The sequence below is a fragment of the Polistes canadensis genome, unplaced genomic scaffold (genome assembly GCF_001313835.1).
Source record: "Polistes canadensis isolate GaletaPanama2010 unplaced genomic scaffold, ASM131383v1 scaffold_136, whole genome shotgun sequence".
Classification (NCBI taxonomy): Eukaryota; Metazoa; Arthropoda; class Insecta; order Hymenoptera; family Vespidae; genus Polistes; species Polistes canadensis.
This window is the reverse complement of record NW_014569683.1, coordinates 274,677-291,322: the sequence shown is the minus strand read 5'-3', so window position 1 is coordinate 291,322 and position 16,646 is coordinate 274,677. Positions and strand designations below refer to the sequence as shown.

The 16,646-nt window shown below is 32.6% G+C and overlaps 1 protein-coding gene and 1 long non-coding RNA gene across 2 annotated transcripts in view; one reads left to right on the top strand and one right to left on the bottom strand.

Annotated features, from left to right (window-relative positions):
• LOC106788349 overlaps positions 1-9,331 on the top strand; it is a 25,770-nt gene extending 16,439 nt beyond the window's left edge. Inside the window, exon 3 of the long non-coding RNA XR_001381890.1 lies at positions 9,214-9,331. This is a non-coding gene — a long non-coding RNA (uncharacterized LOC106788349). The remainder of the gene's footprint in view (positions 1-9,213) is intronic.
• LOC106788347 (GATA zinc finger domain-containing protein 10-like) overlaps positions 1-16,646 on the bottom strand; it is a 375,811-nt gene that overhangs the window by 96,279 nt on the left and 262,886 nt on the right. The window lies entirely within an intron of this gene.

Genomic DNA, 16,646 nt, shown 5'->3' with positions numbered 1-16,646 from the left:
TATATATATATATATATATATATATATATGCATGCATGCACCAACGAGCTTGATCGTAGCCAGCTTCTCTAGGAAGAGACGTTTCGAAAAATAAATGAAGAGGAAAAATATTCTCAGCGATATAGGAACCGATCAAATTCCTTCAGGAAATTGCCTGTGATATTACGATGGTCGCGCATCTTCGATCCTTTCCCACCACCACCACCCCCTCTCCTCACCCTTTTTACTCCTATCTCTCCTCCTCATCTTCTCCCCTTAACCCACCCCACTTTCGCTTCATCTCAAGACTTGCCCCGTCTTCGACAACGACCTCACCATCCCCGAGAGAGTACCGAACAGCCTTTAAGTCGGAGTTAACCTTCCCTCTTCCATTCTTCCTCCCACCTCCCCCCTCCCCATCACTCTCCTTCTCTCTCTCTCTCTCTGAACGTTATTGTCGTCGTCGTCATCGTCGTCGAAAAGCAAGAGAGTTTTACCCGAGGGTATAGGTACGCATAGGAGAAGCTTCTTGTCGATTCTCGTGGATGTTTCTCTCTCTCTTTCATACACACACTCACACACACACACACATACATTCTCTCTCTCTCTCTCTCTCTTTATTGTAGACGGTTTCTCGTCGCTAAAATCACATTGGGCCCAGTGTAAGTGCCGAGAAAGACGCACGTCGTTTCCAAGTTTATGGTTTTCCAAACATCGATTATGTTGTCTGGAAGGGATATTCTAATAGCAATATGGTAGTAGCTTGTGCTACATGGGTATATATTTGTTCTCCGAGTTCATATAACATATATATATATATGTAGTGAGGTAAGGGGGAAAAGGGGTCAGGTGGGGTAATGGGGGTTAAGGGGAGGTTGTATCATACGATGAATATTCTCGCATATGGTCGAGTATCATCGATGATATTGAGAGGGATGATTTTGGGTGAAGCATAGCAAGTGGTTTCAAGGCTCGTTTGCATCGCATGCGAATACTTGCTCACGACGTCGTGTGTCAATTAATGTACAAGAATAATATTGAGTGTGATAATAGAAAGGATTTTTGTAAAAAAAATAAAAAAAATAATAAACCGAAGGGTATTTTATCGGGGTAAATAATCTCACACAATACTCTTCTCTTTTTATGTTTTATATTATAATAATATTTATTTTATGTTAGAGTTTCGTTAAAAGTTTTTGATACGACATAATGGATATTTGTCGTTTCGGTTGCGTTAGAATTTATTGAAGTGCATAAAAAAAAAAACTATTTTGTACAGTTTCAAGAGATGAATTTTTTCAACGTGGTAATATGCTTTTATGTTTGAAATATAAAATAAAAACTTGAGAATATAACGATAAGAATGAGTAATAAAATTGGTAACAGTCGGACTAGGTCACCTAGAATTTCTTTTCCAAATATACGTAATATTTTATTACAGTTTTAAATAAAATATGACGCGAAGAGAGACATGCACTTTCGATTGTTTTGGAATTTATTTAAGTCGCGCGCAAATAACAAAATTTTATCAAATTTTAAGATGAATTTAATAAAATGTGGTAATACGCTTTTGCGTTAAAAAAATAAAATAATATTAAAAATAACAATAAGATGGAATATAGAAATAGCGTATAATCAAACTAGGTCACTAATATTTCTTTTTAAAAAATACATAACATTTTATTACAGTTTTCAAGAAAGTTTAAATACAACATAAAAAACATTTGTAGTTTCAGTTTGCGTTAGAATTTATTGAAGCCCATAAAAAACTATACAATTCGAGAAACAATTTTACCAACGTGATAAAATCCCCCTTCTCTGTTAAAAATAAATAAATAACAGAAAAAAAAGAAATAAAGTAAGAAAAAATGAAAATAATAATGAGAAAGATATAGAAAAGAAAAAAAAAAAATATTGAAAATAATCGCACACACAAAAAAACCTGGGGGTTAATAATAATTCTTTTCTAAAAACCATGGCAATATTTTATTTCAGGTTTTAGCTGAACAAATATATGATAGAAAAATACATGAACCATTTGTAGTTACACAATTGCATTGAAATTTATTGGAGTTAATAAAAAAAAAGAAAAAAGAAAAAGAGAGAGAAAAAGATCCTATCTATTCTAGGACTGATTTTTCCTTCACGGTAAAACGTTTCTTCTACGATAAAGGAAACAAAAAAAAACAGAAAAAAAGAAGTGAACAGGCAGGTCGAATCTCTCGCGTTGAGACACTAGCGAGTGGCATTAAAGACAAAACCGCCAAAGGCAGTAGTAGCAAAGTCAGAGAAAAAGGAGAAAGAAGAAAATAGTAGTGGGAGTGACAGAAAGAGAGAGAGAGAGAAAAAGAAAGAGAGAGAGAGAGAGAGAGAGACAATACTCTGACAAAGGTAGCATGGTATGGTACATACATTGAGTACGTGTGTTGCTCGGAGCAACACTGGAAAGCCATAAACCACGGGGAGTCGAGTCACATCCGGCGCATAAATCTCGCGGGGGTTAGCTGCCGGCTCGATGGTGCCATGCCACGCGCGTGGGAGGCCTCCAGAGAAAACAAGAGTGAGAGAGAGAGAGAGAGAGAGAGAGAGAGAGAGAGAGGAAGCAAGAACAAGAGTGGGACAGAGATGGATAGACTGAGAGAAACAGAACGGGTGGGTGGGAGTGAGAGAGGTTGAGAAAGGGAATGGGTCGAGCGTGCGCCAGTTCAGTTGGTGGAGCGTAGGACAAGCAGTTAATGGTCATTAGCAAGTCGCGTTAGTTTTAAATCTTCCGTCGTTGTCGTCGTAGTCGTGCTGGCAAAGGGACGTGCTGCAGGGACCCCTTGTCAACTACCCCGAAATGGTAGCTCGAGTTCCACACAGTTGCACGTTGCCTGTTGGCCCTGCTCTGCAAATTATTCCAAATGCCCGTTTTGTCCCTTTACCCTTTCAGTCCCAACTAACTAAGACTCCCCACCACCACCACCCTGTTCACCACCCTTTACCACTACTTCTATTTCTATTTCTATGTCGTCTTTCAAATCAAATGGTTATTGCCTAATTCGATGTTGACCGAAACCCACACTACTCCAATCCCATTGCTCATCCGGGCCAATTATATCTTCTCTTCTTTTCTCTTCTTCTCTCTTTCTCGACAAATTTCCATGTCCGATTTTGTTTGACCAAGTTTGCTCGTTTTGTTTGACGAAGGGTCGATTATCTTTTTATTTTTGTTTCGGGGGGAAAAGGGACAATTTTTTAATCGAATTACTGTCGGGTTTTATGATTTTCTGACCTTAGATTAAGTTATGGTTATTATTTGGTTTTGTTTTCTTTTTTTTCTTTTTTTTTTTTTTAAAGGGGGATTGGCGAAGGAGTAAACACGATAGTTTTGATAGCCAAGTGTAATAATGGATGAGTTGGGGAATGGGAAGAGTAGCTAATAACTATTTCAGACGATGAGAAACAGAGAACGTTGCAATGTATCAACCGGTTGTAATTAAAAGCTATTTCGTTGTGTATGTGTGTGTGTGTGTTATGCGTTGCTCGAGCTGAGCAGTTAGGATGATCACTGAAACGCTTATAAATCGTAAGCCGCGAATTAATGTGACCATACTATTGCTATGGTCGTTTTTGTTTTTTGGTATCTTGGATACTTGCCATTTGATTTCTTGACTTATTCGTTTTGAGTCTGTAGGTAGGTAGGTTCACTTTAGAATTAAAATTTTTGATCATTTTTGTTTATATTTTAAAATAATGTTTTAACGATTATATTAATGAAAAACGAATGTTCAAAAATGATCGAATTATTTTCTAATTTTATTCGAACAAAAAATATGTGAAATTATTTAGGATACAATTCAGAAAAACAAAATATTAGATTATTTAAACAATTTGGAAAATAAATTTTAACAATTGAATGAATTATTTTGTGATATTATTGAAAAAAGAAGCAAAAATGTAATTTGTTTGACAGAATGGTATCCTAAGATTTTAAGATTGTCTCTTAGTAGAATGTGTTTAAGGGTTAACACGCACGTCATTCCGACGTATTAATCTCTTGTCATGCGACGTGAACTAGCCAGCGCTGAGAACAACCGGGTGTTCTTAATCCAAGGAAGGGAGACTTCCGAGATCCAGGATTTCACGGGTCCTGTTGCTGCGTGTTCGGCATATCATCCTATTCTCAAACGAGTCAACGAACTTCAACAGAACTACAGAAATTTACTTTCAACTATATACAGAGAATTGGATCAACATGCAAGTTCTTCTCAACCAATCCTTGGACACGAATAGATTTAATTTTATTTTCAAACTGAGAGATCCTTCTTCTTTTTCCCTACCAATTAAGACTTATATTCATTTTCCGAAAGGGAAAGGAAATGGGAGTCAAGCAATTAGTCGTTCTCGTTGGAAATGCGAAAGAGAAAGAGAAGAAATTGCTTATTCCTAAAAGCCAAACAACGTACGAGTTTAAGGTGTAAGAAGATGTATACGCAAATGCGTATATATGTATATATATATGTATATATTTGTATAAATGTGCGTAAATACAGGAATGTTATCAACGGTATTTTCCTCGAGTTTAGTACGGAGGTGCTCGTTTTACGAAGTCGGCGTTAATTGCCTCCGGAGATATCCCCGTTTGTACCGTAATTCACGCATAAATACATGAAATTACTTTCTCTTATTTAGAGGCTCGTTAGGCAGATCTACTGTTATTGCCGAAATACTGCTAAGGGTTTCTCTCTCTCTTGGTGGTTTCCATGGAACTCTTACAAATTAGATATCGGATTATTTTCGACGGCTCGGAAAATAAATTGTCTTTTAATAAAATCCAAATAGAAACTTTCTCTCTCCCTCAACCCCCTCCCATCGCCCCGTATTTCCTTGGTCCCTTAGGTAAAGTATTTTTTACGAGTGTTAGGTTAGTTAGATTTTAACTCTCAGACGACACAGGGGTCACAAAAGCGGATTTGGCCGTGGCGAAAATTCAAGCTTCCTCCTGAAGCCCGACGGTGGACACTTTCCACTAATTAATAACGATAAGTACGAATGCGTCTACACCGCAAGGGATAAATCGGCGGTTTGCCAGATTCCCACGAGGTAAACACTCAGGCTGAGTTTAGTCGGTAATGCAGAAATATTCGCTACCCTTAGTCTCATCCTTTTTAACGGCTTTCATGTTTCCTCGATATTTCGACACAACGATCCCGAAACACACCTGTTCCCTTCTTTAACCTTATATACACATTGCAAATATTCTCTAAATTGTAACGATGATTATCACGTATAAAAGTAAGAATGAAATTATCGTGAAATTCAAACAATCGTTTAGTCTTTCTAAATCGAGCATGAATTTTCTAACTAACTGCGAAACAATGGCTGAGACTTTTAATAGCGTTTGATATTAAATTTCGATCACATATACCCGGTTTTATTGAATTACCAATAACCAAAGTGTAGGAATGAGAAGAGTAGAATAGTAGTGCACTTCAGTACGTGGAACCCTTCTTTCAACCCTTTAGATACTACTACCCTTCCATGAGCATTTACATTGCTATGTAACATTCTCGTGTGTTCTTACTCGAGTACCACAACGTGAGAGGGTTTCTGTTTGTATGAATATTAAATTCATAACGATAAAATCTTTTACGACCCAAAGTCAGCGATATACGATACACTCTTGGCCAACCCCCATGTTCTCTCTAACTACGTCTGTGCGGAAACCTCCGACCAAACCCCATAAACAAATTCTCCTTCTACCTTTCAACGGAATACGATTTTTTTCTTCTTCTTCTTTTCTTTTTTTTTTTTTAAAACTCTTTCGCATCCTTTCGATATTCGTTTCTTTCGTAACTTTAAAATTTTTATAACGGCACAGTTATCGAACTAAGTTTTAAAATTTATTATTGTTATTGATTTTATTACATTTTTTTTTATTCTTCCAAATACTCATATAAAAAAAAATACTTTGATAATTATTTGATCATGCTTTGGGCTTGTTATACGTTCGCAAAACTGTGTTTAACATAACTGAATTAAATTAGTGCATGAAATATTATTTTTACATCAAGTTTTAATATTTATTATTGTATTTAATTCTTCTCTAATTTTATATTTTTCTTTCAAATATTATTATGGAAAATATTGTTTTGTAAATTTTCGATCGTGCTATTCACTTTTCATACATTCGCATAATTAATTATATTTCATTTTTTAAGTATGTCAACGTGTGCTTTTAACAATTATTATTATCAATGATTTTTCTACACTTTTATATTTGAAAATACAATCATGGACAAAATATTACAGTTTGTTATATTTTAGATCGTGTTATTAACTTTTCATATATTCACATAATTAAATTATACTTCCATTATTAATTATGTCTAAATGAAGTTTGAACAATTACTATTATCATTTATTCGTATCTTTCGAAATACCGTTATGTTGAAAAAAATAATTAGTTAAATTTTTGATAGTACTATCGAATAATTAATTAAACGCCATTCACAAAAACCGTGTCCTAATTTTATTTTAATTTTATTTTTATCAATTACGCTCGAAAGAGAATCAATTCGATATCATTACTAATAATAATTATGATCAACGTTTCCTACCTCGTCAGATTGTGACACGAAAATTTTATTTCTAAAGCAGTAAGGAAAATGAAAAACCAACATAATATATACGTAAAAAGTCTAAAGTTGAAAACGAACGTGGCAGGGATTGAAAATCCAATTAACCGGGTCGTATTAAAAAGCACGTTTGCTTCAGAAGTAAACCTGAGAAGAAATGAGAATAGAAAAAGGATAGATAAAACATCAAGAAGAAGAGAAGGAGGACGAGGAGGAGGAGGTGGAAATCGAAGGAATAAAAATGTATTTCGTAAATTGGGATTATGAAACAAGAAATATAGGTAGTAGTGTAAGGTGTTCTCAAATAAACTTTGAGCATTGGATTTATTGAAGTGTATAGTCAACGATAACGTCATGATATGAGCTCGTCATTGATAAGCATAAACCCGGCAACCGATTGAACCACTCTCTCTCTCTCGCACACACACTCTAAGGGTTGCATTTTACGAATAGGAATGTAAATCGAATTTCCTAACAGAAAAGTAGGAACTCTGATGATGAAGTAACGAGTAAATGGAAGCACGCTCGTTTATTGACGAAAAAGTTCACCATCCACGGTAATGCGAGGATGAAGAGGAAGAGTGAGTGAGAGAAAAAAAAAGACACAGAAATCAAGAGAGAGAGAGAGAGAGAGAGAGAGAGTTATCAAGTACCGATACCTGCGTCGATGGGTCAGATTGGATCGAGTGCAAAGCAAACCTTCCTTATTCAAACGGTGAAAAACTGCGGTCTCGGGATATCTGTCGATCGATCTGTCGAGCTTCGTGGAAATAAATCGACGTACTCGTCCCACCCTAACTTCCACCCCACCCCCACCCCTTCTTTTCTTTTTTTTCCTTTTCTTTCTTTCTTTAGGTCTCTACGGTCTCATCTACCATTCGAATCCGTTAAAACGAATATTGTTGAATTCGTAATTAGCAAAAGGAAAATCACCTCGATCGAGTTTAATTGGGATATTCATGAAAGTTTTATCGAATAATGTTATATATCCGAATTTTCTATAATATGTAGATTTTTTTGTTTTGTTTTTATATATATATTATTAATCTTGTAATAGAAAACTTTTTTTATCGTACGGTATTATTATTCGATGATGGGATATTATATTGAAAAATGTCTGTTGGATATGAAAAAAATAATAATAATAACAATTATTTGTTTATATCTAAAAGCTCTCGTTATGATTTTCTTCGAGGTTTAATGGCGTACAATACAATATTTGTTGCAAAGTTAATTGTTTGTATTTTATTGTATATTATGAAACATCGTTTGTACGTGTTACCGTTAATCAATTCGTATTGTTTATTTGTTCTCGAAATATTTAAATGGTAGGAAACGCAAATATATATTTCTTTCGTTTATCATTAAAAGATAAAATTGATATGAATAAAAAATAAAAAGGAATAACCTTTTATTATGAAATATCAACACAGAGTAATAATTGAAGAATATTCTTAAAATTATATAACAACATTTAGATCAATTAAAATATCTATCGATAATCAGATTCACAACAGCGTGAAACAATGATACGGATTAAAAAGGGAAATCATGCGTTGTTGCTTGTCACGCGATTTCATCCTGATCCCTATTTAACCCTTTTTTTCTCCCTCTGAAGCACGGTTTGACCATACTGAAAGGGTAGACTGACCATACCACGTATCTGTACAGCAGTAACACGCCTACTATATATTTTCCTTTCCACACAGAAAATTTTTCTCATAGGAGTTGGTCATAATTGCCGGGTAGGTCATTTTTCATTGGTTGTTTCAACGAAAGCTGCCGCTACGACGAGCCCAGGACAAAAGAAGGACAGACGGGATGATTGATGATATTGTTTTTTCGTTCGTTCAGAAATCCAAATTCTCGTTATCGATGGGGATCCATAACGATGCGTTGAATATACATATATATACATATATATATGTATCCTTGATATATATCTATTTATAGTATATGTATATATATATTATATCTATATATCAAAATATTATTTACTGATACGATAAAATATATGAATTTAATGTGATTTATATACAGATTGAAAAATGTATAATAAATTTAATATTTTTTTTAGTATTTAATTATTAAAACAATTCTTACACTATTTTTGAAATTTTTAATTATTTCTTTATCTAGTAATTTATTTTGTAAAACGTAATAATATTTAGTTGAGGTAAAGGTTTCATCGTATACTTTCGATAAAATTGCATAACTTTGACAATATTATATTAATTAAATCTCTTTATACTTACGTAAAGTTGACATATCATACAGTAGTTAAAAATAAAGTTCTGATATTCGTTCATTAGATCAAAAATTACGCAAACAATTCTTATTAAAAATAAACTTCGAAACTTATTAAATTAATTATTAAATTAAAATTAATCGAATGTTCGAAATGTTCATTATCCAATAATTTATTCTCATAAAATAATACAAATAAATCTTAAATAAACGATCATATTATATAAATCCAATTCTCAATTTTAAATTAGAATAATTTCGATGTAAATAAAGTCAATTCAGTCACATGATTAACACATATACATACAAACGTACGTATCCATTATATAGGTCGTTTAGTTTCTACTGAGAAAATCTTCGTTTGCAGGCTACAACGGACGTTATCAGCGAAATGAAACGAAGCTCACGATTAAAAGAACCGATTCGCTTTCTAATTACGTACAGAAAAGATAGCCTCGTCTTCTACCCTTTCCCTCCCCCTACCCTCCCCCTACCCTCCCCCCACCAACCCAATGCCGCCAACCTACTTCCACTTACTTCCTCTTTCCTCTTCGGTTTCCCTTATCGATCTTCAAAGGATGGAAGGAAGGAAGGAAGGACGAGAAGCTTCAAGAAATAAAGAAGAGGAGAAGCTTCAAGAAGAAATAGCTCTCGAAGCGTTATTTACGATCTGGGAATTCTTCAAGCTCTCAGCGCGAATTCATCCTTTTCAACGCGTAACGAGTTCTTAACGTTATCTTCGATTACTATCCACGACGTTTCTTAAACCTTTCATATATATATGTGTTGCCGTTAAAGTTCAAAAACCATTAATGTGCACGTTATCTAGCTAATGTGCACATTAACTGATTTGTTGACGTACGGAATCAAAAGTTTTCCTTCGTTTTATCTAGGTAATGTACACATTAACGGTTTCTGTATAGTTAAGGTATCGTTAAATAAGATGTTTTCGTTGTAGAAATATCTATACGTCAAAGAGCAATAATGAAATTACTTGGTATCCTCGGCAGGGTTTCAGAAAATCTGACTACAAATCTGAATATACTAAAAATTTGTGTACTTATGTCGTAAAAAGCAATTGCTATGTAATTATAAGTGTTACCAATCTTTAGATTGAACTAATAGGTAAGCATAATTTTATCATGTTTTGCAAATTCATTTCATCAATTGTAATAATATTTTAAACCGTTTGATTCTTTCTATTATAATTTTTTAATTGATTCATGATTATTTCTATCAACTAATTTATTTATCTATGATTGTGTATATTAAATTGATTCTAAAAATAAATAAATAACATTTTATTAATTTAAACGTACCAGAAACGTTGTTGTTGTTCCAACAAAGAACTTATTTTCATTTTAACGAGTGTCTAGTAGGTAATGTGCCGATTATATAGATAATTTGTAAAATGAAACAATTTTCGATACTTTAATAGATGCACGTTATCTAAACAATCTGCAGAATAACTAATTTCTGCATTTTAGCGGTAACGTATATATGTTACGGTCAATGTACACATTCTGAGCATTGTATAAATTGCCCGAGGCAAATCTATTGTCCATTAAAATTGAGTAAAGTATATTTTGAGCATGTTTTTCGTGTACAATGTATTGTTCGGTCATATTTTAAAGATTGACCGAAACACGTTACTGACATTGTGTACAATTTTTTCAATTTTCATGATTTGTTTCACTTGCACGAGCTTAAGATAACTTCACCCTTCCTCCTGCCCGTAATCTAAACACAGTTAACTGAAGCACATATACAATACAATACCCGTATTACTATATTGACCGTAACATATATACATATATGTAGTTACGGATATAGATTATATATTGATTAAATTTAATTTATAATATCTATTTTAGTATACTGTGTGAGATATTAAACATCTAGTATGTCGTGGGGGCCACCGGTGACCGGCAAAACTAGAATTATTAGAAACATAATTCGATTCAATTTCCACACACAATGCTTTTAGATTAGTTAATATTATTATCTTCATTACTATAATATTAATATCTATTTTAGTATACTGGATGATATATTTAAAACGTAATATGTTATAGGAGTCACCGATAATCGTCAAAACCAGGATTACTAGAAGCATAAATCGAATCAATTTCAATGCTTTTAGATTAGTTAATATTATTATCGATACTATTATGGTGTTAATATCTATTTTAATATACTGGGTGAAATATTTAAAAAGTATTACATTGTGAGAGTTATTGGTGAATGACAAAACCAGAATTATAAGTAACATAAATCGAATTTAAATTATTAATTAATTATAAATAATGGTTTTAACATTAATGAACATTATTTTTTTACAATTAATCGTACGAGAAAAACATTTCAAAAGTTTCAATACCATGGTTTACTTTATTGACAAATCTCAGGAACAAGATTAACATTAAAACGAATTTTTCGAAGGTTAAATTCAGTTCCAACATTAACGAAATTACCTAAAATAATCTTTTCTTCGATGTTCATTTATTCAAAACTTTCGAATATTACCGAAAAAATAAACCAAAAATGTAGCTCCTCAAAAGTATACAAAATACTATCCACTGTTCCCCAAAATTACGAGTTCAACTCTCACAATTCCCCTATCTTAGTTAGTCGAATGATAAAAGCGAGAAAAGGGACACTGAAAATTACGAAAATTACGAAGGGGTGATGTTGGAGAATGAAGGAATGAAACAGGTCGGGATCGAACCTGCCCCACAGTTTAACTGTGTAACAATTATTCTGATGGGTCGGACAGTTGTTGGGAAGGGTCATTTCTGTCATAGGGATTGGGACAATTTTCTTCCTAAATTAAGGACAACGATAACCCACGTCTCTATTTGTGGTTATAACGTTCCTGTATTTTATACGTGAGATTGTATTAAATATGATCAAAAGAAAAGGAAGGTCCTGAGACATTAGTATTGCGATGAATACATTTGAGAATACGTTTGTTGAAGGAGAACACATTGCTGCTTCCCTTATTGCATTTCGAATGTTCGAGGAAGTGGTGGTCATTGTCGGGTGCTTCTAACGTCAGACCAGACACTGGGGGGTTAAACGTGATCGTTCTACTACTCGTCATCTTCCCACCCCGTCACGTGCTAAGTATTAACCCCTATGTGCTAGTCGGGTCGGCTAATTTGCATACACTCTGTCTATTACGAGCTGTTCTAGCTGACGGACTTCAATGCGGGTCTATCCACCTATTTCTATCTCACTCTCACTCTCTCCCTCTCTCTCTCTTTCTCTTCCTCTTTAACCCTTCAGGGTCACTTGCATAATGAATTTGACTGTGTAGTATCCTTGTACCCTCCATTGACCAATCAATCGATTTATGTTAATCCATAAACTTTGTATTACATCGTTGATTTTCATTTTTTGACTTTAAACACACACTTCGTTCGTATAAATTAATAATGTTCAATATTAAAAATGTATGATCGTAAATATGAATTGTATATAAATGTTTGAAAACAAGTAAATTAAACAAGATTAATTTTTTGTTTGTGTTAAAGATAATAAACAATATTAGTCTAAGTCGTTGAATATCATACAACAATTTTGTTAAAGAATGATCACAAACGATAATTAGAATAATTTCATTTAATTTATTCGCAAAATATATGTTTTATAATACACTTTGTTTTCCCGTCATTCGGTATCGTTCGTTCGTCATTCCACTTCCATTGGTTTTTTAACAGAAAGAAGAAGAAAAAATATATTTTGGAAGAAAAAAATAGACGGTGGGTACCATGCGAATGTTACCACCGTGGTCAGACTAAACGTATTAGCGTTACGCTTGTCGTTTGCTTGTTTCTCTCTCTATATTTATGCACATTTCTGTTCGGTAGAAAGAAAAAAAGACGAAATAAAAAAAGGAAGAGAATGAAAAAGAGAGAGAGAGAGGGAGAAAGACAGAGATAGTGAGAGAAAGATGGAACCCCTCTGACGACCAAGGCAGACATTCCTGCTCTTTATACAAATTGCGTAATTTATATTCGGCAGGAGGGGGTTGACATACACTGGACACTATCTGATTGCACGGCTCGGTCACAAGCACTGTGGTTTCCATGAGTATATATATTTGCTTTTCTTTTTATTTTTCCAATTTTTTTTCCTTTTCTTTCTTTCTTTCTTTATTTCTTTCTCTTACAATTAGTATGAACCAACGAACGTATTCTTTACGATTAAAAATAATAATATTGACGCCAAATGTACAAATTTAAATTCATCTTCGAATTATATTATTATCTTATTTAGTTTTTCGAAATTGATCTTATATAATATTTATCGTTATAACGTAATAGATTATCAGAGATTAATTTAAGCGAATAAGCATTAAATATCGGTTAATTTGAATTCGAATATTTTGGTATATAATATTTGAGGGATTTTTGTTAGGGAAATAAAATAACAAATGGTATCGTTTCTTCTGTTAATTCTTCATAATTATTAATGACGATATTCAGAATAATCGAATGTTTTAAAAAATAAAGCATTAATAAGCTTATTTTTAAGATACCGTTTAATAAACGGTTACCATTAAACAATGTGTTAAAAAATATCAACAAAACTTGATACAGAATAATAATGTATAAATTTTAATTATTATTAATAATAATTTTATACACACACACAAATAAAAAAAATAATTTTCTATCACTAGTCTTTCATTAACTTTTCTAATCGAACAATTTCTATCATACGATATTAAATAACAATAAAACGTTAAATAATAAAAAAAAATGTTATTTATTTAATAACATATAAAGAAATATCATTGAAAAAAACTTAAACGAAACGAGTGAGGCACACAATACCAACTACCAACGAATCGAGTAAAAGAAAAAGAAGAAGAATGAGACGAAAAAAAATAAAATGGGTTGAAAAAAAGTAACAAATCCAAAAAAAAAACATAAAATAAAATCAAAAAAGAATAACGAAAGGGTAATATTTGTAAGTGTATCGCGCGTTGCCAAACTCGTAAAAATAGATCCGTTATTACCTCCCGGATCGTCGCATAAATTCGAAAGAAATTCACGAAGGCATTCCCCATGTATATAACGTCGATTCGTAAAGCAACCCTGAAGAGTGAGTGAGAGAGAGAGAGAAAGACAGACAGAGAAAAAGCAAAAGGTTGTAAGAATAATGGCAGCGAATGGGGAAAGGGGAGAAAGGTGAAGGGGGAAGGGGGGAAAAGGAGAAGAGCAAGAGGATGGTAAAGGATCGAAACCAGTGTCGATTCAACGTCCTTGAACGTCTCGCATGTGCGAGAATCAAGGCGCCTAAGGGGCCGTATCGTCAAAGCCCGGATACTTTTTACGAATCGGCCCGTATGCGTTACTCCTCCGAACGATGCGTTATGTCTGCCACAACGTGTCAGGTCAAATTCTTCCATAACCCCCCACACACCCCACCCCCCAGCCCACCCTTCCACCGTCACTACTCTTACCCCTTTTTCACTATTCCTTTCTGACTTTTTCTATCTTTCTTTTCTTTTTTGTTTTATTTTCTTGCAAATTCTACTTCCTTTTTCGAACTTCCTTTATGGGAAAACATTCCGCTGGCGTTTTGCCTTAACCAACGATAGATTCTACTTTTCTTCTATATACGCTTTCTTTTTCTCTAATGTCTGACTAGTTTATTTATTTTTATTAACATTGTTAAGCGTTTTATTCGATTAAATATAGAAATATTATGTTAGATTATTAGGGTGGATTGAATTTATTATATATTGTTTAATTATGATGGTCGGTTAAGTTTAAACAATTTGAAAATAGGAAAATAAATTGTAACATAAATTTCTTAGACATTTAAATTTTAGATAATTTTTTTAGACTTAATAAATTAAAATTAGATAATTTAATTTTTAGACTTTTGAAATGATCTCGATCACATATATATTATTTTAACTTATAATATTAATATATAATATTATATAATATTAATAACTTGTGAAATTTGAATTTGTGAATTTAATTTATTAAGATGTTAAAGTATTGTCTTATTAATTCTTTGTTTGTTATTATTGATAAATCTCGTTCAATTAAATATACAAATAATTGTTGCATCGGTGGTATGCTGAAACTCAGAAATGTCGATAATTATGAAAGTTGACTGTTTTTTTTAATTAGTATGATTTATATTATAAAATATAAATCATATCATAAATTTTTGTTCAATTAATTCACCTTTAATATATTACTGACACATATATATTTGAAAACAGGTCACCACATTTCGGCATGAATTGAATTTAGTCAGAGAGAAGAAAAAAAACAACGAACCACTGACTTTTAACTATGCTTGCTGCTGCAAAAAAAAGAAAGACTTGAGGCAGAATGAATTATTATTATTATTATAGTATTGTTTATACATTTTTTTTTTGTAATGAATTATAACGAACTTATTTAATATATAACCCATTTAAATATGAAACTAAATATTCATTCAAAATTTTAATTATATAGAAAGGAACAATAAGCCAGAGATTTAATTGTATTCGCATTTACTTTTCTGATAAATTCGTGCAAAATTAAACTATTTTCTATAGTATTGTTTCAAACCTCCAAACATACAAACTACTGGAGCTAACGCGTCCGTAACGAATAAAATTAAATAAATAAATAAATAAATAAATAGGTTGAAAGAGTTATCTAACCACGTAGAACAAGGGGAAAAAAAAGAATGAGGTATTAACAAAAAAACTGTAACCAATAGAAAAAAAAAAGATAAAGATTATTTATGTTCCATTGTATTATAAGGTCTTGCAGGTCACGTATTTGATACCCACTGCATAGTTACATTCAGGTAACACTAAACTCACCCTTATGCAGTTGAACTATTCAACAGAGTTACAACCGTATTCGAAAGGTAGAATAATATCCTTTTCTCGAAGATAACGTTCCCATGATGTTAACTCGAACGTAAAGAAGGCCCAGGAGAGAGATACGAGTATAGTGGGTGATATCGTTGGGTGGATATTCGTCGACGAGATCCGTGGCGTCATAAAGTCGATTCTTGAATTCGTAATACGTGGCCAAGTGAGAAGGAAAAGGAATAACAAAAAGAGAATGAGAGAAAGAGAGAGAGAGAGAGAGAGAGAGAGAGAGAGAGAAATGGATGCGATTCGCAGAATACAAGCCATGGTTTTACGAGCATTGGCATACCTCCATCGTAGTCTCATCGAGAACAAGGCCGATCTGCTATCCAACAGAATCGAGGGTAGGAAAATAAAGGCGTCGTAAAAAAGGTGCCATTTTAAGATAATCGTAGTGGCGGTACCCATACGTCGATAAGAAGTGCCAAGACAATGATCTCTATTAAAGTATTTTCAAATTGTTCTACTGTTTGTTCTGTTAAGATTAAATTATGGAATTATTTAATAAGGGTTTTATTGTTTGAATATAATTAATATTAACACTATGATCTCTGTTAGAGTGATTTGTAATCGTTTTACTGTTTAACAGTGTCTAATTTAAATTATGGGACTTTTTAACGAGTGTTTCATATTTTAAATATAATTAATATTAATACTATGATTTTTCTATATTAGTGTAATTTCTAATCATTTTACTGTATAACATTATTAATATTAAGTTATGAGATTTTTTTAAAAAAAAGTTTTATAGCTTGAATATAATTAATATTAATACTATGATTTTTCTATATTAGAGTAATTTCTAATTATTTTACTATATAACATTATTAATATTAAGTTATGGGATTTTTTTTTATAAAGGTTTTATAGTTTGAATATAATTAATATTAACACTATGA